Source organism: Bufo gargarizans, chromosome 8 (assembly GCF_014858855.1).
Source record: "Bufo gargarizans isolate SCDJY-AF-19 chromosome 8, ASM1485885v1, whole genome shotgun sequence".
Classification (NCBI taxonomy): domain Eukaryota; kingdom Metazoa; phylum Chordata; class Amphibia; order Anura; family Bufonidae; genus Bufo; species Bufo gargarizans.
Window position 1 is genome coordinate 72991834 of NC_058087.1, and position 27606 is coordinate 73019439.

Sequence of the window (27606 nt, forward strand, 5' to 3'; positions counted from 1 at the left end):
TTGAGGGGTGTAGTTTCTTAGATGGGGTAACTTTTTTGGAGTTTCTAGTCTAGGCTACATCAGGGGTGTCAAAAAAAAAACTGTCCATCAAAATCTGCCTTCCAGAAACCGTATGGAGTTCCCTTCGTTCTATGCCCTGCCGTGCGGCTATATAGCCATTTACGACCACATATGGGGTGTTTCTGCAAACTACAGAATCGGGGCAATAAATATTTAGTTTTGTTTGGCTGTTAACCCTTGCTTTATTACCAGCAAAATGGATTCAAATTGAAATGTTGCCAAAAATGGGTGTTTTGGCACCGTTTTTATTTTATATTTTTAACACCGTTCATCCGAGGCGTTTGGTCAAAAGTTATTTTTATAGCGACGACTTTTACGCATGCGACGATGCCCAATATGTATGGCTCTCAGACTTTGGAGACACTAAGCAGGCATCCTAAAACTGCGGCCCTCCAGATGTTGTAAAACTACAATTCCCACCATGCCCTGCTGATGGCTATAGGTTGTCTGGGCATGCTGGGAGTTATAGTTTTACAACATCTGGAGGGCCGCAGTTTGAGGATGCCTGCACTAAAACTAATATTTTTGGGGGAAAGAAAAATTGTTTCCGTGTCTCCAAAGTCTGAGAGCCATAGTGTTTTATTTTCTCTAGTGGACTGTTGGGGATTATAAAAATGTAGTACTCCGTGGAAGTGTGATACTCCCTGAAGCAATCGATAACGCAGAGGCCCGGATGATCAGGGCACGTGTCGCACTGAGTGGTGGTGTCCTTCAGTATCCCCCTCTTGTGACACACTCTGCACTTTTTTTGGCTTCGTCCCTTCTTTCCAGTATGGGGGACCACACCTGGAAAGTGTTGGCCAGGGACGATCCGGGCGCCTCCAGTTCCCGAGGTACTCCGGCCTGCTCTTTTTCGGTCCGAAAAGATCAGGTCCTTGAGGACTGCCTCATAGAACTGGAGGAATGTCCCTGTCCTGCCAGTGCTTCGGGATAGTACAAAAGAGTTGTACAAGGCAACCTGCACCAAGTAGACCGCAACTTTTTTGTACCATGCCCGGGTTTTGCGCATGGCGTTATATGGCTTGAGGACTTGATCAGAGAGATCAACTCCTCCCATATACCGATTGTAGTCGACGATACAATCAGGCTTGAGGACCGTTGCCGTGGTACCTCGCACAGAGACTGGGGTGGTGCTGTTACCGTGGATTGTGGACAGCATAAGGACATCCCTCTTGTCCTTATACCTGACCAGCAACAGGTTTCCATTGGTAAGTGCACGGGTCTTACCCCTGGGGATAGGTACCTGGAGGGGGTAGGCAGGGAGGCCGCGTTGATTTTTCCGCACGGTCCCACAAGCGAACGTGGATCTGGCGGCAAGGGACCTGAACAAGGGGATACTGGTATAAAAGTTATCCACGTACAAGTAATAACCGTTATCCAGCAGTGGGTACATAAGGTCCCACACGAGTTTCCCGCTAACACCCAGAGTGGGAGGACATTCTGGGGGTTGAATACGGGAATCTCGCCCCTCGTACACACAAAATTTGTAAGTGTACCCTGAGGTACTCTCACAAATTTTGTATAGCTTCACGCCATACCTCGCCCGCTTTGTGGGAATATATTGGCGGAAACTGAGTCTCCCCTTGAACGCAACGAGAGACTCATCAACCGCGACCTCCCTTCCAGGTACGTAGGCCTCCATGAATTTGGCCCCAAAGTGATCGATGACCGGCCGTATCTTATATAGACGGTCATAGGCAGGATCACCTCGGGGTGGACATGCTGCATTATCGGAATAATGCAGACATTTCCGGATGGCCTCAAACCGGGAGCGTGTCATGACCATACTGTACAGTGGGGTCTGGTATAGGACGTCCCCACTCCAGTATTGCCTGACACTGGGTTTTTGGACTAGACCCATATGCAGCACGAGGCCCCAAAATGTCCTCATTTCGGCTGCGCTGACCGGCGTCCAGCCACCGGGTCTAGCCAATAATGAGCCTGGGTTTTGAGCGACGAACTGTTGGGCGTACAGATTTGCCTGCTCCACCATCAGATTCACCAGTGGGTTACTGAAAAAAAAAACTAAAATAGTCAATTTCAGTAAACCCCACTGTGGGAATCTGGATTCCAGGATTGCCAGCAAAATCCGGAATCTTAGGCTCAAAGTCCACTGGGGGACACCAACTAAGTTCATCGGCAGGGGGCTCCGGTGGACTTATTTGGTGGGCCGGGAAACCAGTAGTGGCGGGGGGGGGGGGGGGGGTCTGGGGACTGATAGATGGATCAAAGAAAGTTTTGAAAAAAAAATACTTTTTTTTTTTTTTTTTTCTCCTAACTAACTTTTCCCTTCTTTCCCTGCCTAACGGTGCCTCTCCCTCACTGACCCTAACCTACCTGGGTGGCGATGGGTGCAGGAGGGTGATGGATGCCGATTAGGGGGACGTAGGAGCTGGTGCTGGACGATGCTGCAGGGTGCTCGTGCAGAACAGAAAGAGGAGGGGAGAGAGGAGCGCAGGAAGTTTGAATCTCGCGCCTCTCTCCCCTGAACCAATCAGCACCCTGGACAGCGGCGTTCAGCACCAGGGCCAGCACCGCCTCTTCAAATCCTGCGGTTTTCTGTGATCGCCGATACGGGGGGTCAAATGACCCCCCCCTGCTTTGTTACGGGATGCCGGCTGAATGATTTCAGCCGGCATCCCGTTGCGATTAACCCCCGCGGCGCCGGAATCCCGATTTTAAGTTAGGACATACCGGTACGTCCTGTGTCCTTAAGGACTCGGGAAATAGGGCGTACCGGTACGTCCTGTGTCCTTAAAGGGTTAATAAGTGGGATTTCTTGCCTTATAAATGGGGTTGGGACCATCAGCTGCGTTGTGGAGAAGTCAGGTGGATACACAGCTGATAGTCCTACTGAATAGACTGTTTTTTATATAGAATTTTTATTATGGCAAGAAAAAAGCAGCTAAGTAAAGAAAAACGAGTGGCCATCATTACTTTAAGAAATGAAGGTAAGTCAGTCCGAAAAATTGGGAAAACTTTGAAAGTGTCCCCAAGTGCAGTCACAAAAACCATAAAGCGCTACAAAGAAACTGGCTCACATGCGGACCGCCTCAGGAAAGGAAGACCAAGAGTCACCTCTGCTGCGGAGGATAAGTTCATCCGAGTCACCCGCCTCAGAAATCGCAGATTAACAGCAGCTCAGATTAGAGACCAGGTCAATGCCACACAGAGTTCTAGCAGCAGACACACCTCTAGAACAACTGTTAAGAGGAGACCTGTGTGAATCAGGCCTTCATGGTAGAATATCTGTTAGGAAACCACTGCTAAGGACAGGCAACAAGCAGACGAGACTTGTTTAGGCTAAAGAACACAAGGAATGGACATTAGACCAGTGAAAATCTGTGCTTTGGTCTGATGAGTCCAAATTTGAGATCTTTGGTTCCAACTACCGTGTCTTTGTGCGACGCAGAAAAGGTGAACGGATGGACTCTACATGCCTGGTTCCCACCGTGAAGCATGGAGGAGGAGGTGTGATGGTGTGGGGGTGCTTTGCTGGTGACACTGTTGGGGATTTATTCAAAATTGAAGGCATACTGAACCAGCATGGCTACCACAGCATCTTGCAGCAGCATGCTATTCCATCCGGTTTGCGTTTAGTTGGTCCATCATTTATTTTTCAACAGGACAATGACCCCAAACACACCTCCAGGCTGTGTAAGGGCTATTTGACCATGAAGGAGAGTGATTGGGTGCTGCGCCAGATGACCTGGCCTCCACAGTCACTGGACCTGAACCCAATCGAGATGGTTTGGGGTGAGCTGGACCGCAGAGTGAAGGCAAAAGGGCCAAAAAGTGCTAAGCATCTCTGGGAACTCCTTCAAGACTGTTGGAAGACCATTTCAGGTGACTACCTCTTGAAGCTCATCAAGAGAATGCCAAGAGTGTGCAAAGCAGTAATCAAAGCAAGAAGTGGCTACTTTGAAGAACCTAGAATATGACATATTTTCAGTTGTTTCACACTTTTTTGTTATGTATATAATTCCACATGTGTTAATTCATAGTTTTGATGCCTTCAGTGTGAATCTACAATTTTCATAGTCATGAAAATAAAGAAAACTCTTTGAATGAGGTGTGTCCAAACTTTTGGTCTGTACTGTATAATGATGTTATACGAATATTAATAGAGATCATGTATCACAATATTGTATTGATGAGAAGTATTACATATGTGTATATTAATGTTTAAATTATGTTTTTTTAATGATTTTTTTGATAACCACATATCATTATTAATTTGACCTATATACAGGTCCTTCTAAAAAAAATTGCATATTGTGATAAAGTTCATTATTTTCTGTAATGTATATTTTCATATATTTTAGATTCATTACACACAACTGAAGTAGTTCAAGCCATTTATTGTTTTAATATTGATGATTTTGGCATACAGCTCATGAAAACCCCAAATTCCTATCTAAAAAAATGTGCATATCCTGAAAAGGTTCTCTAAACGAGCTATTAACCTAATCATCTGAATCAACTAATTAACTCTAAACACCTGCAAAAGATTCCTGAGGCTTTTAAAAACTCCAAGCCTGGTTCATTACTCAAAACCGCAATCATGGGTAAGACTGCAGACCTGACTGCTGTCCAGAAGGCCATCACTGACACCCTCAAGCAAGAGGGTAAGACACAGAGTGCTGTATCAAGGCACCTCAGTGGGAAGTCTGTGGGAAGGAAAAAGTGTGGCAGAAAACGCTGCACAACGAGAAGAGGTGACCGGACCCTGAGGAAGATTGCGGAGAAGGACCGATTCCAGACCTTGGGGGACCTGCGGAAGCAGTGGACTGAGTCTGGAGTAGAAACATCCAGAGCCACCGTGTACAGGCGTGTGCAGGAAATGGGCTACAGGTGCCGCATTCCCCAGGTCAAGCCACTTTTGAACCAGAAACAGCAGCAGAAGCGCCTGACCTGGGCTACAGAGAAGCAGCACTGGACTGTTGCTCAGTGGTCCAAAGTACTTTTTTCGGATGAAAGCAAATTTTGCATGTCATTCGGAAATCAAGGTGCCAGAGTCTGGAGGAAGACTGGGGAGAGGGAAATGCCAAAATCCCTTTAGTCCAGTGTCAAGTACCCACAGTCAGTGATGGTCTGGGGTGCCATGTCATCTGCTGGTGTTGTATCTGTGTTTTATCAAGGGCAGGGTCAATGCAGCTAGCTATCAGGAGATTTTGGAGCACTTCATGCTTCCATCTGCTGAAAAGCTTTATGGAGATGAAGATTTAATTTTTCAGCACGACCTGGCACCTGCTCACAGTGCCAAAACCACTGGTAAATGGTTTACGGACCATGGTATTACTGTGCTCAATTGGCCTGCCAACTCTCCTGACCTGAACCCCATAGAGAATCTGGGATATTGGGAAGAGAAAGTTCAGAGACGCAAGACCCAACACTCTGGATGAGCTTAAGTCCGCTATCGAAGCATCCTGGGCCTCCATAACACCTCAGCAGTGCCATAGGCTGATTGCCTCCATGCCACGCCGCATTGAAGCAGTCATTTCTGCAAAAGGATTCCCGACCAAGTATTGAGTGCATAACTGAACATAATTATTTGAAGGTTGACTTTTTTTGTATTAAATACACTTTTCTTTTATTGGTCGGATGAAATATGCTAATTTTTTTTATAGGAATTTTGGGTTTTCATGAGCTGTATGCCAAAATCATCAATATTAAAACAATAAAAGGCTTGAACTACTTCAGTTGTGTGTAATGAATCTAAAATATATGAAAGTCTAATGTTTATCAGTACATTACAGAAAATAATGAACTTTATCACAATATGCAATTTTTTTTTTGAAGGACCTGTATATGTACCCAGCAACATTTGTATGTATCACTGCTTGAGAAAAGTCCCAGTGAGAGGACCGAAACGTTGCGTTGGTGATTAAAGAACACTTTTTTTAAACTACAATCTGTGGGAGTGTCATGGAATTTCTATTTATACATAATCTTTTGATATAGGATTGCTTCCATATACCTGCTGGCACACCATCTACCATTTTTTCTGCTGTGCCGCTTTCATTTCTTTTTTGTGTACTGTGAGGAGGGAACATTACATCACAAGTGACCCCTGAGGGGCTGTTACCTTTATCATACGTGAACTTTCAAACGCTTTATGGGCCGCAAAACGGGCACCCCTGGGCCTACTATTTTGCCTTAACTGATGATTGATAATATGAGCCAGACGGAGACTCAAGGGGATGGTACCCCCACCGAACAAGCGGCGGTGGATCTCTCTGCAATTATGGCAGCCATCACATCTTGCCAGATGGGGCTCACGGTCAAAATTGATCATGTCCAGGCAAACCTTACCCGCCTCAGACACAACTTCGACAAAATACGAGAAAGGTGAGGTGGAGAGAAGGTTGGTAGAGGTAGAGGATAGGACACAGCGTGGAGATTCTGCGGTCCGTACTCTCCAAAGTCAAGTTAAGACACTGATGGCGAAAGTGGAGGATGATGAAAACCGTAACAGAAGGAACAATATCCGCATTATGGGGCTACCTGAAAAAGCGGAGGGCCGATCCCCGGAAGAATTTGAAGAGCACCTTATCAAGCAAGTTCTTGATCCCATCAGTCTATCGGCGAATTTTGCGGTGGAGCGGGCCCACAGGATACCCACCAGACCTTTACCCCCTGGGGCACCACCACGACCTTTCATTTTTAAAGTCCTGAACTATAGGGACCGTGATGCAGGGCTTGCGGCGGCCCGCCGCCTGAAGAACATTCACTTTGATAATACCCGGATATTCTTCTACCCGGACTTTTCTTCGGAGGTCCAGAAACAGCGAAGGCAATTTACTGAAGTGAGGGCCCGGCTGCGAGAGAAAGGATTCGCCTACGCTATGATGTTACCCAGCACGACTCTGGGTGCAAGACGGAGACTCAGTGAAATTCTTCTCCACTCCAGAGGAAGCATCTGAATGGCTCGACGGGAGGGGCTGAGTATATTGAGACTTGTGGGCTGGGGGGTCTCGGTATATGCTTAAAGATGGCCGTGTTATAGGAAGGAGCTGTGTTTGACAAGACTGTTCTGTTCCCTGGGTTTAGTTTAGTTTTCACCAAGGGTTGCAGCGTTTAGAACGGGAATCTCCCGTCTTACTATTTACTAGTTGTACTACTGCAGTTTGGGTGTCTAGGCTCGGATATGTTGGGGTCATCTGGGCAGGGAGGGGGTTTGGCCTGGTGATTAAAGCACTTTTTTACTGAATGTTTGGTATGGATGTGTGTGTGCATGGCTTGGGTGGTCCGGTGTCCTCTTGAGGTATAGCAATGCCCTACTGCCATTATGACGGTCTGTCGGTTTGTCTCCTGGAATGTCAGGGGACTTAATGACAAAATTAAATGGTCCCTTGTCTTTAATTACCTGAAGAACGATAGTCCCAATGTATTGGTATTGCAGGAGATGCATCTGCAGGGGAAGAAACTTTTGGCGCTGAAGAAACCCTGGGTGGGAGCGGCATATCATGACCGGGACGTGGACCGGCTTCGCCCCCAGTGGAACCCATAGTGACGTGTTGAGTTCCTGGGCGGAGGTGTTTGCTCTAACAGAGGGTTGGAGGTACCTACATCCTGGGGAACGTCATTATTCCTGCTACTCTGCCTCCTATGCTACACTTTCCCGAATTGACTTAGTGTTTCTTAGTAAAGACTTGCTACCCTGTCTGGCTGCGGCAGAATATTTACCGAGAGGCATCTCTGACCATGTTCCTTAATGGTAACCCTAAGGCAGCCACTTGCTCCTGCCGAAAGAATATGGAGACTTAATAGCAAATGGCTGGAGGTTTTACCAGTGGCCTGGGCTGCACAACAAGGCGTAAGAGAATACTGGGAAAATAATGAGGGTTCAGCTAACCCGTTAGTGGAGTGGGAAGCTTTTAAAGTGGTATTGCGTGGCACCTTGGTCCACGCGATAGCCTCGCATAGGAAAGAGTTAGGCCCCACTACACTACGTGCAGAATTATTAGGCAAATAAGTATTTTGACCACATCATCCTCTTTATGCATGTTGTCTTACTCCAAGCTGTATAGGCTCGAAAGCCTACTACCAATTAAGCATATTAGGTGATGTGCATCTCTGTAATGAGAAGGGGTGTGGTCTAATGACATCAACACCCTATATCAGGTGTGCATAATTATTAGGCAACTTCCTTTCCTTTGGCAAAATGGGTCAAAAGAAGGACTTGACAGGCTCAGAAAAGTCAAAAATAGTGAGATATCTTGCAGAGGGATGCAGCACTCTTAAAATTGCAAAGCTTCTGAAGCGTGATCATCGAACAATCAAGCGTTTCATTCAAAATAGTCAACAGGGTCGCAAGAAGCGTGTGGAAAAACCAAGGCGCAAAATAACTGCCCATGAACTGAGAAAAGTCAAGCGTGCAGCTGCCAAGATGCCACTTGCCACCAGTTTGGCCATATTTCAGAGCTGCAACATCACTGGAGTGCCCAAAAGCACAAGGTGTGCAATACTCAGAGACATGGCCAAGGTAAGAAAGGCTGAAAGACGACCACCACTGAACAAGACACACAAGCTGAAACGTCAAGACTGGGCCAAGAAATATCTTAAGACTGATTTTTCTAAGGTTTTATGGACTGATGAAATGAGAGTGAGTCTTGATGGGCCAGATTGCTGGATTGGTAAAGGGCAGAGAGCTCCAGTCCGACTCAGACGCCAGCAAGGTGGAGGTGGAGTACTGGTTTGGGCTGGTATCATCAAAGATGAGCTTGTGGGGCCTTTTTGGGTTGAGGATGGAGTCAAGCTCAACTCCCAGTCCTACTGCCAGTTTCTGGAAGACACCTTCTTCAAGCAGTGGTACAGGAAGAAGTCTGCAAGGTAAGAAAAACATGATTTTCATGCAGGACAATGCTCCATCACAAGCGTCCAAGTACTCCACAACGTGGCTGGCAAGAAAGGGTATAAAAGAAGAAAATCTAATGACATGGCCTCCTTGTTCACCTGATCTGAACCCCATTGAGAACCTGTGGTCCATCATCAAATGTGAGATTTACAAGGAGGGAAAACAGTACACCTCTCTGAACAGTGTCTGGGAGGCTGTGGTTGCTGCTGCACGCAATGTTGATGTTGAACAGATCAAAACACTGACAGAATCCATGGATGGCAGGCTTTTGAGTGTTCTTGAAAAGAAAGGTGGCTATATTGGTCACTGATTTGTTTTTGTTTTGTTTTTGAATGTCAGAAATGTATATTTGTGAATGTTGAGATGTTATATTGGTTTCACTGGTAAAAATAAATAATTGAAATGGGTATATATTTGTTTTTTGTTAAGTTGCCTAATAATTATGTACAGTAATAGTCACCTGCACACACAGATATCCCCCTAAAATAGCTAAAACTAAAAACAAACTAAAAACTACTTCCAAAAATATTCAGCTTTGATATTAATGAGTTTTTTGGGTTCATTGAGAACATTGTTGTTGTTCAATAATAAAATTAATCCTCAAAAATACAACTTGCCTAATAATTCTACACTCCCTGTAGAGTTAAGCTGGAAAAGGAAGTTGTGGAGAAAGAATATAATTATACGCAGGATCCTAGCGAAGAGAACCGTAGAGTATGGGATGAACCTTAGTTTACACTCAAAAGAGGCTTCTGTTTCAAAGGCGTCTGGTATTTTCAGACGGCGATAAAAACAGGAGTGCCCTGGCGTTTCTTGCTAGAACGGAAGCGTCACAGACTGTAGTTCCTCACATTACTCAAAGGTATTTCGCCCTGGAGATATATGTGAACAATTTGCTCAATTGTATACTGGTTTGTATAGTTCTAAAACTAAAACGGAAGAGATGTGATCCTACCTTCAGTCTATCCCTCTGACACCTTTGGCCGGGGCAGATAGGACGTATTTAGAGGGGCCTATAGATGAAGGGGAGATCAAGGCCGCGATTGAGAGTATGTCGGCAGGGAAATCACCTGGTCCGGACGGCTTCCCGGTAGAGTGGTACAGGTTGGATATTGATCTTCACTGTGCACGTTTGCTTCAGCTTTTTAACTATGCTTATGAATCAGGTGGGTTGCCGCCATCCTTTGGCGAGGCCACCATCGGAGGAATTCACATGGCTGGGAAGTCTCCGGACCAATGCGTCGTATAGGCTGATATCCCTTCTGAATACGGGCGCTAAAATCTTAGCCAAAGATGTTAGTGTACTTGGCTGATGCTGGCCCAGCCTTAGAAGCTCTGTTAGATATTGTAAATGGATATGGTAGGTACTCGGGACTCCGGGTAAACTGGGTCAAATCCAGTCTTTGTAGGATAGATGTAGAAGAGGACAAATATTTCCCCGGTGTCACATCTGAGGGTGGTGGACAGTTTCCTTTATTTGGGGATTCAAATCCATAGGGACCCGAGGCAGTTTTGTCAGTTGAACTTGAGACCTACAATGGAGTATGTCACGCGCAAGTTGGAAGCTTGGGAAAATCTCCCTTTAACCCTTGTGGGCTTAATCAATATTATCAAGATGGTATTGTTACCCAAACTTTTGTATGTGTACAGAGCGGCCCCTGTAAAGATCCCTAAGTCACATTTCGACTCCTTAGACAGAAGTATGTCTCTTTTCCTATGGCACCATCAGACCCCAAGGTTGGCCAGGCTAGGGGCTCCTTTTTCCACGTGGTTTGGCTGTGCCCCGTATTGCAAGTATATTGGAAGGGGATATGCAGTTTCATCAATGCGAAGTTGGGGCTCCCAGGGATTTGTGATCCTATGGTATGTTTGTTGGGACTGGTCTCCGAAGCTACTCAGACTAAATATGGTAGAAAACTGCTTCGACTATTGATGTTCTATGGGAGGAAGAACATCCTTCTGAATTGGAAACCACCTAAATGCCCAACTGTGGACCAGTGGTCGTAGCTTATAAATAAAGACCTTCAGATGTACAAGCTGACATATGCAGCAAGGGGGGGGTACCGGATCGATTTGACAAAATTTGGGGCCTATGGGTGCAGGCCGAAGGCACGACATGAGGGAGTGTTAGGAGTGGGGACTGGACTGCCGAAGCGTGTGAATGAGTGTGTGATTGCGGGATGACTGGGCACCGGTGCCAGTTATGTGGCGACTGAGACCGTCAGTTTGGACTTTAAAGCACTAAAATTATTCTTTATCTCTTCTGCTGTCAGGAAGCACATGTACACTTGATCATTACCGGAACCGCTTATGTTGGTGAATGTCTCTATGTGAATTGTTCCCTTTCCCTTTGTTGATTGTTGTACTTAATGTAAAAGTGTTAAATAAACGCTATTAAAAAAATAAATTTAAAAAAATACGTAAATAGACAATTGAGACGTGACACTCAACTTCAACTTAGCACACACAGTTAGATTAGACTAACACCCAACCACCTTCTTTCACAGCCCAGCACAGGCGTTCTGCTAGGGCACCTCCCTGTCTGCTGCAGCACTGATTGGCTTATCCAGGCTGTCTGTCAGCCTGGGAGCTAATCAAAGCCAGCCCCCCCACATACACACACACTTCTTCTCAGGGTCATGCGAGATCCCTTCCTCTTCCTCCCTAGTTTTTTTTTTCCCACCATGTGCTACACGCCATTTTAGTGGATTTGTGCGAAACAAACCTGGCAAGATTTAAGTTCATCTGCCGTCCAAAAAATATCAAAGTTTGGTCCGAACTGGTTCGCTCATCTTTAACCTAAACCTATGCAGATTGATATAATTCAGAAATTCCTTACTACAGAAGAAAAGGAGAGATCATTTACAGAAAACCCTTGCCTTTATTGCAGGAAATGAGGGCATTAGGCTGTAAAATGGCCAAACAAGATCCTTAGAACAATAGCTGACATTAATAACATAGTAACATAGTAACATAGTACATAAGGCCGAAAAAAGACATTTGTCCATCCAGTTCGGCCTGTTATCCTGCAAGTTGATCCAGAGGAAGGCAAAAAAAAAAAAAAAACCCTGTGAGGTAGAAGCCAATTTTCTCCACTTTAGGGGAATATAAAATTCCTTCCCGACTGCAATCAGGCAATCAGAATAACTCCCTGGATCAACGACCCCTCTCTAGTAGCTATAGCCTGTAATATTATTAAGCTCCAGAAATACGTCCAGGCCCCTCTTGAATTCCTTTATTGTACTCACCATCACCACCTCCTCAGGCAGAGAGTTCCATAGTCTCACTGCTCTTACCGTAAAGAATCCTTTTCTATGTTTTTGTACAAACCTTCTTTCCTCCAGACGCAGAGGATGTCCCCTCGTCACAGTCACAGTCCTGGGGATAAATAGATGATGGGAGAGATCTCTGTACTGACCCCTGATATATTTATACATATTAATTAGATCTCCCCTCAGTCGTCTTTTTTCTAAAGTGAATAACCCTAATTTTGATAATCTTTAAGGGTACTGTAGTTGCCCCATTCCAGTTATTACTTTAGTTGCCCTCCTCTGGACCTTCTCCAGCTCTGCTATGTCTGCCTTGTTTACAGGAGCCCAGAACTGTACACAGTACTCCATGTGTGGTCTGACTAGCGATTTGTAAAGTGGTAGGACTATGTTCTTATCACGGGAATCTATGCCCCTTCTGATGCAACCCATTATCTTGTTGGCCTTGGCAGCAGCTGCCTGACACTGGTTTTTGCAGCTTAGTTTGCTGTTTATTAAAATTCCTAGATCCTTTTCCATGTCAGTGTTACCGAGTGTTTTACCATTTAGTATGTACGGGTGACTTGCATTTTTCCTTCCCATGTGCATAACTTTACATTTATCAGTGTTAAACCTCATCTGCCACTTATCTGCCCAAGCCTCCAATCTATCCAGATCCCTCTGTAGTAGTATACTGTCCTCATCAGTGTAAATTACTTTACACAGTTTAGTGTCATCTGCGAAAATTGACACTTTACTATGCAAGCCTTCTACAAGATCATTAATAAATATATTGAAGAGAATAGGGCCCAATACTGACCCCTGAGGTACCCCACTAGTGACAGTGACCCAATCTGAGTGTGTACCGTTAATAACCACCCTCTGTTTTCTATCATTGAGCCAGTTACTTACCCACATACAGATGTTTTCTCCCAGTCCGAGCATTCTCATTTTATATACTACTAATGTTAAAGAAAAGATCAAATCAGAAACATCTTATCAGTCGAACTCAAAATAAATTATATTTCTCCTTTAGCAATGGGTGATGACAAATTATTAGCACCACCTTCTCATTTTATTGTCAATCCTTATCTGCACTGAAACACATGAGAGTTCTTGTTCTGCTATGATAGATTCTGGGACTGGTGGAAATTTCATGGACATAACATTCGCCCATGATAATGATATTGCACTAACAAAGTCAGCAACTGTAGGCATGGAAACATTTGATGGATCACAGCTATCATCTTGGCTTGTTATCTATGAGAATGTGCAGCTTCAAGTTCTCTTTAAATGTGATCATCAAGAAATCATTCATTTTTCACTGATTGCTTCCCGAAAGTTCCCGTTGATTTGGGGTATTCCTTGGTTGTGTACTCACATTCCATCCAAAGACTGGGAAAAACACTGTATACAGTTATCTTCTGAATTGTGTCAGCTAAATAGTTTGCCTAAACCTGTTTGAGAACTCATAGATCTCTGAACTTTCCGCTAGAGATTTAGTACCTCCTTCGTATAGAGAATTTCAAAATGTTTGTAATAAGAAAACCATACGCTTTTCCAATAGAACAGTTACCTGGTGCTTAAATACCTTTTTGTTGTATCTCTTTCTAAACCAGAAATGAAGGCCTTAAAGGAATATCTGGATGAGAATTTAGAAAAGTCTTCTTTTGCCCATTTATACCTCCAGCTGGGGCACCTTTGTTCTTTGTGGAGAAGAAAGATTCCACCTTACGTCTCTGCATTAACAATAGGGAACTTAATAATGTCACAGTAAAATTTTTTTATATACACTCCCTTTAATCATAGAACTACTTGAAAGACTTCGTACAGCTAAAATATTTAGTGAGCTTAATTTAGGAAGAGCATATAACCTGGTTCAAATCCATCCAGGGTATAAATTGAAGACTGCCTTTAGGACACATTATGAACCACTTTGAATATCTTGTAATGTCTTTTGGACTTTGTAATACCCAGCCACATTCCAACACTTTATCAATGATGTTTTTAGGGACTTACTGGATCAATTTGTTATTGCCTACTTGGATGATATCTTAATTTTTTCAGGAAATCTAGAGCAGCATCGTAAACATGTCTGCACTATTTTACAATGACTTCGAGAACACTGCTTATATATTAAGCTTGAGAAATTGAGCAGACAACCATTACATTTCAGGTGTACATCATTTCACCAGAAGGTCTGAGTATTAGATCCTAGTAAAATCAAGGCTATTGTTGATTTACCAATTCCAAAAAATGAAAAAGAAGTTTAAAGATTCATTGGTTTTGCTAACTGCTATATAAAATTCTTCAGGAAATTTGCACCAAATACACAACTCACAAAGAAAACAGTACACTTTGATTGGACACAAGAGGCCCAGGATTAGTTCAGATTTGCCATTTACTGTCTAGGTTGATGCATCCGATTCAGCTGTAGGGGCTGCACTGTCTCAGAGGTCTGGAGAGAAGATGTTGTTGCACCCTTGCTTATGTTTTTCATCAAATGTCCTCATCTGAAAGAAACTACTTTGGGAATAAAGAACTGCTAGCAATTAAAGGTGCTTTTTCTGAGTGTAGACACGTTTTGGACTACATTTTGCTGTAACTGTCTTTACTGATAATAGAAATCTGGAGTTTATCCTAGGGGCAGGAAGACTATCCTCATGACAAGCTAGATGGTGTTTATTCTTTTCTCAATTTAATTTTATGATTACTTACCAACCTGGATAAAAAAAAGGTAAAACTGATGCTTTATCCAGGATGTTCTCAGAGCCTACATAAAGAGACCAATTTGAAAGCACAATCTTAGGCTAGTTTCACACCTGTGGCTGTCCTGTCAGGCAGGCTGTTCTGGCATAGAATGCCAGGAATCGGCCAGCCAAAAAGCGTTGTATACAGTAGTTTTTGTCCAACCGATCCCCAGAATATTTGCTTGTCCGTCAGGTAGGTGGCAGTATCCGGCGCTGCCAGATCTGGAGAACTTCGGCATGCTGTTCTATGCCGGAACAGCTTGCCGGAGAAGACAGCCAGAGATGTGAAACAAAGAATTAAGATCTTATTTGAAAAGAACTTTTGTAGGGCTACCCATTCAAAGGCGTTCCTGAGTCTACTTAAGGATGGATATAAGACTGACACTTTGCTTAGTCATCCTCCAAGGAATATCAATCTCTGCTTCAAAGGCGGATTCTGGAAGAATATTCATCACTTACATGTACCAGGGACAGTATAACTTACTGTTTTAAGATTAGTGCATGATTCTAAGTTAGCTGGACATTTAGGCATAAAGAAAATTAAGAATTTCTTCCCCGTTCCTTTTGGTGGCCAAACTTTAAAAAAGATGTCCAAACATGTTTCTTCATTTTTAAATTGTGCACATAATAAAACTCCATGCTCTTCTCCTTTTGGTTTCATGCAGTCGCTCCTCATTTCCACTTGCCCCTGGGGCTCAATTTCTATGAATTTCCAAAGGAATGACCACCAAGATGGCCCATTTCATTTTGACTAAGGGAGTACCCACTGCAGAACAAACAGCTGAACTGATACGGGTAGTATTCAGGTTGCATAGAATGCATGAAAATTTTGTTTCAGATGGGTACTACCGTATTTACTTCTAAATTTTGGAAAAGCTTCTGCTCTGCTCTAATGATAGGAATTAACTTATTATCTGCCTTTCATCCTCAATCAAATGGACAAACTGGACAACTAATCAAACTCTTAAACAGTACCTTCGATGCTTCATAGGTTATTGTCAGGATGACTGGATGGATATTCTTCCCACAGCTGAATTAGCATATAGCAAACATGGAAAAAGTCCTCATTTATGCTAATACAGGCCTTCATCTAGTCTTCATTCCAGATTTACCAATTTCAACCCCGATTCCAGCAGGGGCTGAAAATTTGACAGCATTAGAGAAGGTCCAAGAAAAGATTGTTGAGAATTTGAATAATACTCAAAAACAATTCAAACAGGCTGCTGACAAACAATGTAGAGCAACCCCTGTTTTTCATGTGGAGGTAAAAGTGCAGCTTTCAACAAAAAAATCTAATGTTGCAAGTACCTTCTCCAAAAGTAGGCCAGGCATATATTGGACCATTTTAAATTTCTGCTCAAATTAATTAAGTCACCTTTCGATTAAAATTCCCTGTGACAGTACATCCTGTTTTTCATTGTTCTCGCAAAGCCATATAATAAAAATACCTTTCCAGGCTCCAATATACACCCTCCACTACCAGTAAATGTGCTGGGGGAAGATGAGTATGTTGTTGAGAAGATCTTGGACTCCAGAATTCATTGCAATAAACTACAATACTTAACCACTTCCCAACCGCCCATTGACTATAAACATCCTTGGGCGGTCGGTTAATCTCTGAATGGAGATTCTGGAACGTCCATTCAGAGATGGCAGCTGTCAGTGACAGCAGGGCACCCCAGAGAGAAGGTAGGGACATTTCCTGGGTGTCCCTGCCTTCTAGAGTGCTGTGCATACAGATCAGGAAGCGCTATGCCGCGTCCTGTCCCGGCCCGTTGGTGATATGATCGCCGGGGGAAGTGCAGGAGCTGTCGGGTCTTCCGCAGACCTCGATCAGCACTGCACTGAGGCTGTACAACACTGTATTATGCTGTACAGCCTCTCTGGGGGGGGTGTATTTCCCCTGTAACTGGGGCTACTATGTCAGCCCCAGTTCCAGGAGAAATCAATAGTAAAAAAAAAAAAATTTAAGTTAAATGCTCCCCAGAGGTCTTGTATGACCTTATGGGGGACACAAAGTGTAAAATAAATAAAAAAAAATTAAAATAAAAAATAAAGTCTTTTGAAAAAAAAAGTTTCCCATTTAAAAGAATTTCCCTCCCCCCAAATCAGTTATTTGAAAAATGCTGAAAAATAGAAGAAAAAAAAATAGACATATTTGGTATCACAGCATCCGCAACTACCAGCTCTATAATAATATCATATGATCTACCCCATCAGGTGAACTCCGTCAAAAAAAATCAAAATAAAGATTGCGCCAAAACAGATTTTTTTTAGCTCACCTCCCAATAAACATTATGTTAATCAACCAAAAAGTTGTATGTACCCCAAAATGGTAGTAATAAAAAGGTCACCTCATCCCGCAAAAAATTTGCCCCACACAAGACCATAGCCAGAAAAATTTAAAGAATTATGGCTTTATGAAAATTGCAACACAAAAATATGATTTTCAAAAAATTTGCTGATTGTGTAAAATGTAAAATAAATAAATAAAAAAGACATATTTGGTATCGCCACATCCGTAACAATTGTTTCTACAAAAATATCACATGATCTACCCCATAAAGTGAACGAAGGAAGAAAAAAACAATTAAAAATAATTCCAAAACAGTTTTTTTAGTCACCTCACAAAAAAATAATATCAATAAGTCGTATGTACCCCAAAATGGTAGCAATAAAAAAGTCACCTTGTCTCGCAAAAAACAACCCCTTACACAAGACTATAGCCATAAAAATGAAAAAAAAATATGGCTCTTAGAATATGGCAATTCAAAAACATGATTTTTTTTTTCTAAAAATGTTTTATTGTGTAAAACGTAAAAAAAAAAAAAAAAATAGACATATTTGGTATCTTTGCGTCCGTAATGACTGGATATATAAAAATAGCACATCATCTACCCCATTAAGTGAACGGTGTACAAAAAAAATATAGAAAAATGACACCAAACTTTGTTTGTGACTTCACCTCCCAAAAATGAGATAAAAATCAACCAGAAAGCCAAATGTACCCCCAAATGGTGCCAATAAAAACTACAGCTTGTCTCACAGAAAATAAGCCCTCACGCGGCTCATTCAATAAAAAGTAAAAAAAGTTATTGCTCTTAAAAACCATGACAGAAAATTCCATGTTGGCGTATCCCCAAATAACAGTTTACAACCACAATTGGGGTGTTACTGTATTCAGGAGAGAGTGGGTAGCAAATGGGGGGGGGGGGGGATATTCTCCTGTTATCTTTTGTAAAAAAAAATAAGTTTGGGCCTAAAGCACCATTTTTCATTTTCATACCCAAGTATAAATAATTCTATGAAACAGCTGTTGAGTGAAGTGCTCGCTACACCCCTTAAAAAGTCCTTGGGTGGTGTAGTTTACAAAATGTGGTCACTTTTTGGGGGGTTTCACTGTGGAGTTAAGGACCATTCAATTAAATTCTTTCCTCCAAAAACCATATGGCGCTTCTTGCCTTCTGTGCCATGTCATGTGCCCAAACAGCGGTATATGACTACACATTGGGTGTTTCTGCAAACTGCAGAATCAAGGTAATAAATATTGAGGTTTGTTGTTAACCCTTGATGTGTTCCAGGAAAGAATTAATTAAAATGGAAAATATAAAAAAAAAAGTGACATTTTGAAATTTCACCTCTATTTTGCTTTAATTTCTATGGAATACCTAAAGGGTTAACGACATTTCTAAAACCAGTTTTGAATAGTTTGAGAGGTGTCATTTCTAAAATGGGGTAATTTATGTTGTATTTATTTATATTTTCTTTATAGAGTTAGAACATATTGACTCAAATTTACCATTAACATGAAGTACAATGTATCTGCCCGCCCATCTGTTTTCTCTCCCCCTCAGCGGGATCCCGCACCGACGCGATAACTTCCTTGGCCGGGGCATGCGCACTGCGATGCCCATTGCTGGCACGGCATCGCAGTAGCTTATGTGTGAAAGTAGCCTAAGGCAGATCCGTCATGAACTCTATTGAAAGTCAATGGAGAATGGATCCATTTTCTATTGTAGGAACTGTAGGATTGGTGGACCAAGGAAGTCCAAAAGAAAACGGACAGAGTAACGGGCGCAAATCCACAACCAAAGATAGAGAACAAATTGGTTTATTCAGGACAATGCGTTTCGGGGTGCATGTATCGATCACATATATGGAATTTTGTGAATAATAGATAAGTGTGGATAATAAAACGTAGCGAGAGTAAATCTGCATACACATGTGTAAAAACGTATAAAAGAGTAGATGCGTAAATCCACATTTAAAAAATTAATTAAATTAGATGGAAAAAATATTAAAAACATACATATTTCATTGAAGCACTTACTGATAAAAATGTATATAAATAGAGGCATGGTAAAAAATGTGATAATAAAAGTGCGGTAGTCTCAAGGGGATTCATTGGAGGTATGTTGGACGTTGGCATTAGAATGTGCGCCCATAGCTGGCTATCTACTAAGAACGTAATGTTTTGGTGTCCCGATCGTGTGGCCAAAGTGGCATAATTTTGGCCGTGTGTAAGGTGCATTTTTGCCCTTGGGGAGGCGTAGGAGGTGTATTTTGGTCCTTGGGGAGGCGTAGGAGGATTATGTGAGGGGAGTTCCAGATAAAGGGGGGGGGGGAACACTTTATAAAGAAGGAGGGGGAATGTGGTGACATATAAGGTATAAAAATGGAGTACGGAAAGAGTGGCTGAGAGTATAGAGGTAAATGTATGTGTCTGTGTGTATGTATGGAATTAGCAAGGGGTAATGAATAAAAAGGGCACTATCTATAAACAACGGAATGGCACCGCGATGGGGACGCGCTTCGCACCAAGCTTTGCGAATTTATATATGGGCCGTTTCGAGGAGGAATTTATCTACAGCGAACACCCGTGGAAGGAAAAGATAGTCTTCTATAAAAGGTACATTGACGACCTGATCCTCATATGGAAAGGAACCGCAGAAGAGGCGAACGCCTTCATTTCGCATCTCAACACAAATACGTGGAATCTCAGTCTCACATCAAACAGCTCAATTACTTCGGTCGAATACTTAGATCTAATTCTCTACCACAACAATACCACAATAATGTCCAAAACCTTCTTCAAAAAAGTAGATAGCAACAGCTACCTTGATTACAAAAGTGCACACCACAAAAAATGGAAAGACAACATCCCCTTCAGCCAGTTCAAAAGACTGAGGAGAAACTGCACCACGACAGAGGACTTCGCCTCACAGAGTCAAATCTTACGCTCAAGATTTACCAGTAAAAAATACCCCAAAGGGATTATTGATGGCGCGTTTAAACGAGCCAGCATACAAAGCCAGGAAGATTGCCTGATGAAGGAGGACAAAACCAATAAACCAGAGATAACAACCAAATTCAAATCCACCTTCATTACCACGTTCAACCCAAATCACGATGTCCTGAGGAACATCCTCTCAAAACACTGGAACATCCTAAAAAACGACCCCTTTCTCAAAGAAACCATTCCAGCCAAACCCCAGATTATCTTCAGAAGGGCGAGGACATTAAAACACATACTTGCACCCAGCAAACTGAAAAAAAAAAACACAACAACAATCACCCCAGCCTTTTTCCCAGATTTGATAGGAAGCTACAAATGCAGTCACGCTCAATGCAAATGCTGCATGAGTATCGGCAACCGAACAAAAAAATTCAGAAGCAATGTCACAGGAGAAGAGTTCCAAATAAAGACCTTCATGAACTGCTCCTCCTCATTTATAGTATATCTGGCAGAATGCGAATGCGGACTGCAATATGTGGGTAGAACCATACAGACACTCAGGGAACGCCTAAATAAACATCGGTGGAACATTGTACACGGATTCCAGAAGCATAGCGTTTCTAGACATTTCCTATCACGTCACGACAAAGACCCTGCCAAACTCCACATCACACTGATCGAATCCATCAACGAAATCTGCCCAGATAGATTCAGAACACTCCAAAAAAGGGAGATGTTCTGGATCTTCAAACTACAAACGCTGGAACCTTATGGTCTCAACGAGAGTCTAGAAAACAGATGTTTTTGACTCCAAAACCCGTGTTTGCCCCCCCCTTTTTTGTCTTTGCTTTTCATTTCCCTATTCCTCCTGTTCCCTCTTTCTCTCCCCCCCTTTCCCCCCTCCTGCACTTCCCATCCCCCCCCCCTCCTTTCGCCTTGACATCCCACTTCAGCTCATCACCCCCATCCCACCGCAAATCCCCCCCCCCTCCCCGGATGTAATACACCACCACCCCCGATTCAATATACCTTTTTTTTTTCCCCAGTCATTTTACCATCACCCCGGATTTAAATCACCCCTGATTTAATATACCTTTTTTCCCAATCCATTAAACCATCATTCCATCACCACCACACACACACATCCTATCTCCCCACAGACATATACATAAAATACACACATATATATCCCCTCACCCACGCCCCATGGCCTGCCACCATTTTCCCACAACTTCTACTTGCATGACCGTAATTTTTAATTTTTAGTCCACTTCAGCAGGTCACAAGTGACGGAATTCATCTATTTATTTGTAAATTTATTTCATTTACTCCAGCAGGACATTGATACGTCCCTCAATTTATACCACACTAGTACAATCCACGGCATACATCCATTCCCCAGCAGTCCCCCCCCCACTCACTCTTCCCATCTCCCTTCTACACTCCCCAACCAGCCTCTTGGCTGCTCCACTGTCCCCACGATCTGAGCCGAGTCTCCGGCAGCGCTCCGCCCCCCGAGACAGCGTCACTCACTCAGCACCCGCCCACTGCCATTGCCTTTCGCTCCCTCCCCCCCCCGCCCTCTCGCTGCTCCGCCCACTCCATGCGATGAGCGTTCCATCTCCGGCAGCACCATGCCCCGCCCCGACCCACCCTCCGGCTCGCGTCACTGACACTGCACCCGCCCACCTCCAGCTCCTCTCGCCATCCCCGGCCCCCTCTCCGCCCCCCGACCAGCGTCATCACCCCAGTCCCGCCCACCCCACGTGTCCAGCAATTCAACACCGGCCCATTCAAATACGCCGACAATGCGCGCCCTTTTGTGAAACGACTGCTCTAGACACCCAATGTGCTGTGGTACGAGCGGCTCCACCAGGTCAGTAACCTCCATGCAACCTCCCCTCCAACTCATCTCCCCCACCCCTGACACCTATCCCACCCTGGCCTCCACCATCTTGGACTCAGTTTTCACTCACACACCCAAAATTCATCATTTTTATTCATTACCCCTTGCTAATTCCATACATACACACAGACACATACATTTACCTCTATACTCTCAGCCACTCTTTCCGTACTCCATTTTTATACCTTATATGTCACCACATTCCCCCTCCTTCTTTATAAAGTGTTCCCTCCCCCCCTTTATCTGGAACTCCCCTCACATAATCCTCCTACGCCTCCCCAAGGACCAAAATACACCTCGTACGCCTCCCCAAGGGCAAAAATGCACCTTACACACGGCCAAAATTATGCCACTTTGGCCAAACGATCGGGACACTAAAACATTACGTTCTTAGTAGATAGCCAGCTATGGGCACACATTCTAATGCCAACGTTCAACGTACCTCCAATGAATCCCCTTGAGACTACCGCACTTTTATTATCACATTTTTTACCATGCCTCTATTTATATACATTTTTATCAGTAAGTGCTTCAATGAAATATGTATGTTTTTAATATTATTTTTTCCATCTAATTTAATTATTTTTTAAATGTGGATTTACGCATCTACTCTTTTATACGTTTTTACACATGTGTATGCAGATTTACTCTCGCTACGTTTTATTATCCACACTTATCTATTATTCACAAAATTCCATATATGTGATCGATACATTTCTTTCTGTAGACTTGATAAAGGGGTCATGCACCCCGAAACGCGTTGTCCTGAATAAACCAATTTGTTCTCTATCTTTGGTTGTGGATTTGCGCCCGTTACTCTGTCCGTTTTCTTTTGGACTTCCTTGGTCCACCAATCCTACAGTTCCTACACTCACCCATTCGGCGGTTCGGCACCGACCGAAGGGTGTTTTGGACAGAGCCGGCGGCACCAACCAACCCTCACGATTACTCAGCTCTCATTGTAGTTGCACCCAATTGGTGCAACTCTAACAGGTGAGCACATTACCTCTTGTCTGAAATAGGAAACTAATCCTTTACATATTCACCCTATGAGCGCCTTCTCTTTCTTTTTGTCTACAACCGCCATTTTCTATTGTGGCGGATTGTGTCAGAGAAAACAAATCCATCCCCATTGACTTGCATTGGGGGTCATGCCTCATCCCAGGACAGAAGGCAAACATGTTGCGGTTTGCTCTCCGGTATGGGAACGCAACTAAATGGAACGGAATGCATTTTGGAGTATTCCATTCCATTCAGTTTTGTCCCTATTGACAATGAATGGGGACAAAACTGAAGTGTTTTTCTCCGGTATGGAGCCCCTATGACGAATCTCAATACTGGAAAACTAAAACGCTAGTGTGAAAGTAGCCTTATCTGTCCTGTAGTACAGTTCAAAAATGTGTTTGGGGTCTTTATAGCTATCTATAGCCTTCATAGGGGATTTTGTTCAAGTATAGTTTACCTTGTAGCCCTTGGTTTGGTCTGTAGGTATATACTCACAACATACAAAAATCCCAAAATGAATCTTTGGAAATCTGCAGATTTGTTTTCTACTGAAACAAATACAATAAACATCCCACATACAATATACAGTCCTGATCAAAAGTTTAAGACCACTTAAAAAATGGCAAAGAAAAAAATCATATTTAGCATGGCTGGATCTTAACAAGGTTCCAAGTAGAGCTTCAACATGCAACAATAAGAAATGGGAGTGAGACAAAAAAATAATAATTGAGTATTTAATTTAATGAAAACAATGAATAAACTGAAACAGGCTGTTTTTCAGCTGATCAAAAGTTTAGGACCACACCTCCCAAAAAAAACTAAACCCCCCCAAATCAGAAATCCAACTTCCAAACATGAACTCAGTAATGAGTAGCTCCGCCGTTATTGTTTATCACTTCAAAAAAATCGTTTCTGCATGCTTGATGCAAGCGTTTCCATGAGGTGAGTGGGAACATTTCTCCAAGTGGTGAAGATGGCCACATGAAGGCCATCTACTGTCTGGAACTGTTGTCCATTTTTTTAAACTTCCCTTGCCATCCATCCCCAAAGGTTCTCAATTGGATTTAGATCAGGGGAACACGCAGGATGGGCCAAAAGAGTGATGTTATTCTACTGAAAGAAGTCCCTTGTCCTGCGGGCATTGTGTACTGTAGCATTGTCCTATTGAAAAATCCAGTCGTTACCACACAGATGAGGGCCCTCCGTCATGAGGAATGCTCTCTGCAACATCTGGACATAGCCAGCGGCCGTTTGACGCCCCCTGCACTTCCTGAAGCTCCATTGTTCCACTGAAGATAAAAGCACCCCAGACCATTATGGCCCCCCCTCCACTGTGGTGTGTAGAAAATATCTCAGGTGGGATCTGCTTGTCATGCCAGTAATGTTGGAAACCATCAAAGTTACATTTTTTCTCATCAGAAAATAAAACTTTCTTTCACCTTTGAATGTCCCATGTTTGGTGCTCTCTTGCAAAGTCCAAATGAGCAGCAATGTGGCGTTCAAGGAGACGAGGTCTTTGAAGACTTTTTTGTTTTTGAAGCCCTTCAGTCTCAGATGCCGTCTGATGGTTATGGGGCTGCAATCAGCACCAGTAAGGGCCTTAATTTGGTTCGAGGATCGTCATGTGTCTTGATGGACAGCCAATTGGATCCTCCGACTCAGTGCTGGTGAATTTTTTTTGGGTCTTCCACTTGACTTTTTTTGTTCCATAACCATCAGGATCATTTAAGAAATTCCAAATGACTGTCTTACTGCGTAAAAAATGTTTTGTCTCACTCTTATTTCTTCTTGTTGCATGTTAAAGCTCTACTTGGAACCTTGTTAAGATCCAACAATGTAAAATATGATTTCTTGCCATTTTTCAAGTGGTCTTAAACTTTTGATCAGGACTGTATAATATATATATATATATATATATATATATATATATACATAATTATGCAAAAAGAATCCAAGGCAGCACGCAGATATCCGTGAAAAAGGGTATTTTATTCACCCATGTGTAGACAGCAACGTTTCAGCTCGCTCTATGGAGCCTTTGTCAAGCCATGGCTTGACAAAGGCTCCATAGAGCGAGCTGAAACGTTTCTGTCTACACATGGGTGAATAAAATACCCTTTTTCACGGATATCTGTGTGCTGCCTTGGATTCTTTTTTCATATACTCAGCTGGATCAAAGTCCGTGCTCCGTTTCAAGGAATTGTACCGCCTGGGATTTGTGTGCTGCTCGTCTATTTTTTATATATACAGTACAGACCAAAAGTTTGGACACACCTTCTTATTCAAAGAGATTTCTTTATTTTCATGACTATGAAAATTGTAGATTCACACTGAAGGCATCAAAACTATGAATTAACACATGTGGAATTATATACATAACAAAAAAGTGTGAAACAACTGAAAATATGTAATATTCTAGGTTCTTCAAAGTAGCCACCTTTTGCTTTGATTACTGCTTTGCACACTCTTAGGATTCTCTTGATGAACTTCAAGAGGTAGTCACCCTATATGGTTTTCACTTCACAGGTATGCCCTGTCAGGTTTAATAAGTGGGATTTCTTGCCTTATAAATGGGGTTGGGACCATCAGTTGGGTTGTGGAGAATCCAGGTGGATACACAGCTGATAGTCCTACTGAATAGACTGTTAGAATTTGAATTATGGCAAGAAAAAAGCAGCTAAGTAAAGAAAAACGAGTGGCCATCATTACTTTAAGAAATGAAGGTCAGTCAGTCCGAAAAATTGGGAAAACTTTGAAAGTGTCCCCAAGTGCAGTCACAAAAACCATCAAGCGCTACAAAGAAACTGGCTCACATGCGGACCGCCCCAGGAAAGGAAGACCAAGAGTCACCTCTGCTGCGGAGGATAAGTTCATCCGAGTCACCAGCCTCAGAAATCACAGGTTAACAGCAGCTCAGATTAGAGACCAGGTCAATGCCACACAGAGTTCTAGCAGCAGACACATCTCTAGAACAACTGTTAAGAGGAGACTGTGTGAATCAGGCCTTCATGGTAGAATATCTGCTAGTTAACCACTGCTAAGGACAGGCAACAAGCAGAAGAGACTTGTTTGGGCTAAAGAACACAAGGAATGGACATTAGACCAGTGGAAATCTGTGCTTTGGTCTGATGAGTCCAAATTTGAGATCTTTGGTTCCAACCACCGTGTCTTTGTGCGACGCAGTAAAGGTGAACGGATGGACTCTACATGCCTGGTTCCCATCGTGAAGCATGGAGGAGGAGGTGTGATGGTGCTTTGCTGGTGACACTGTTGGGGATTTATTCAAAATTTGAAGGCATACTGAACCAGCATGCCTACCACAGCATCTTGCAGCGGCATGCTATTCCATCCGGTTTGCGTTTAGTTGGACCATCATTTATTTTTCAACAGGACAATGACCCCAAACACACCTCCAGGCTGTGTAAAGGCTATTTGACCATGAAGGAGAGTGATGGGGTGCTGCGCCAGATGACCTGGCCTCCACAGTCACCGGACCTGAACCCAATCGAGATGGTTTGGGGTGAGCTGGACCGCAGAGTGAAGGAAAAAGGGCCAACAAGTGCTAAGCATCTCTGGCAACTCCTTCAAGACTGTTGGAAGACCATTTCAGGTGACTACTTCTTGAAGCTCATCAAGAGAATGCCAAGAGTGTGCAAAGCAGTAATCAAAGCAAAAGGTGGCTACTTTGAAGAACCTCCTAGAATATGACATATTTTCAGTTGTTTCACACTTTTTTATTATGTATATAATTCCACATGTGTTAATTGATAGTTTTGATGCCTTCGGTGTGAATCTACAATTTTCATAGTCATGAAAATAAAGAAAACTTTTTGAATGAGAAGGTGTGTCCAAACTTTTGGTCTGTACTGTATATATATATATATATATATTATATTTATATAGTAGGAAGGCGCAAGGGGCCGTTTTTGATGGAAGGTATGTGTCACTTAGATTCCTGGCCTCGGTGAGGTAAAAGCCGGTAGTTTTAAGTGTCAGCGGCAGCTAGTGCTGACTGACACTGTTTGTTGTTAGTATGGCTGTAAAGCCAAGCCGGGCCGGCTCTTACTGGGAGTAGCCAAAGTGCTGGGTGGGTGGCTTCTCCCCATGCTCCAGGCCGGGTCTTTTTGGCCTATATAAAACCCAGCCAGCAGTCTCAGCTGGGTGTGGTTTATCCTCCATCTGACAGAGAAGCTAGGGAGTCTCTGTGTTTTGGGACCTGTTAATTTGTGCCGTGCTAAAGAGCTGAGAGACGCATGCCGGGAAACAGGCCCCTAAAGTCTGCTGTTGACTGCAGGTGGAAAACTGCTAACCAGGTGAAGATTTTGTTCTATGGACATTGCATGGTGTGAACAAACACCAAGACTGTGAACGGTCATATTGTTTTTCCTTATGTGCGAATAAACACCAAACTGTTTAAGTTAAAGACTTTGCGATTGCCTCTATACTGCATCTGCTAGCCTGTCTACCAGAGCAAAACCCCAATATAAATATATATATATATATATATATATATACACACACATACACACACACACAGTGGG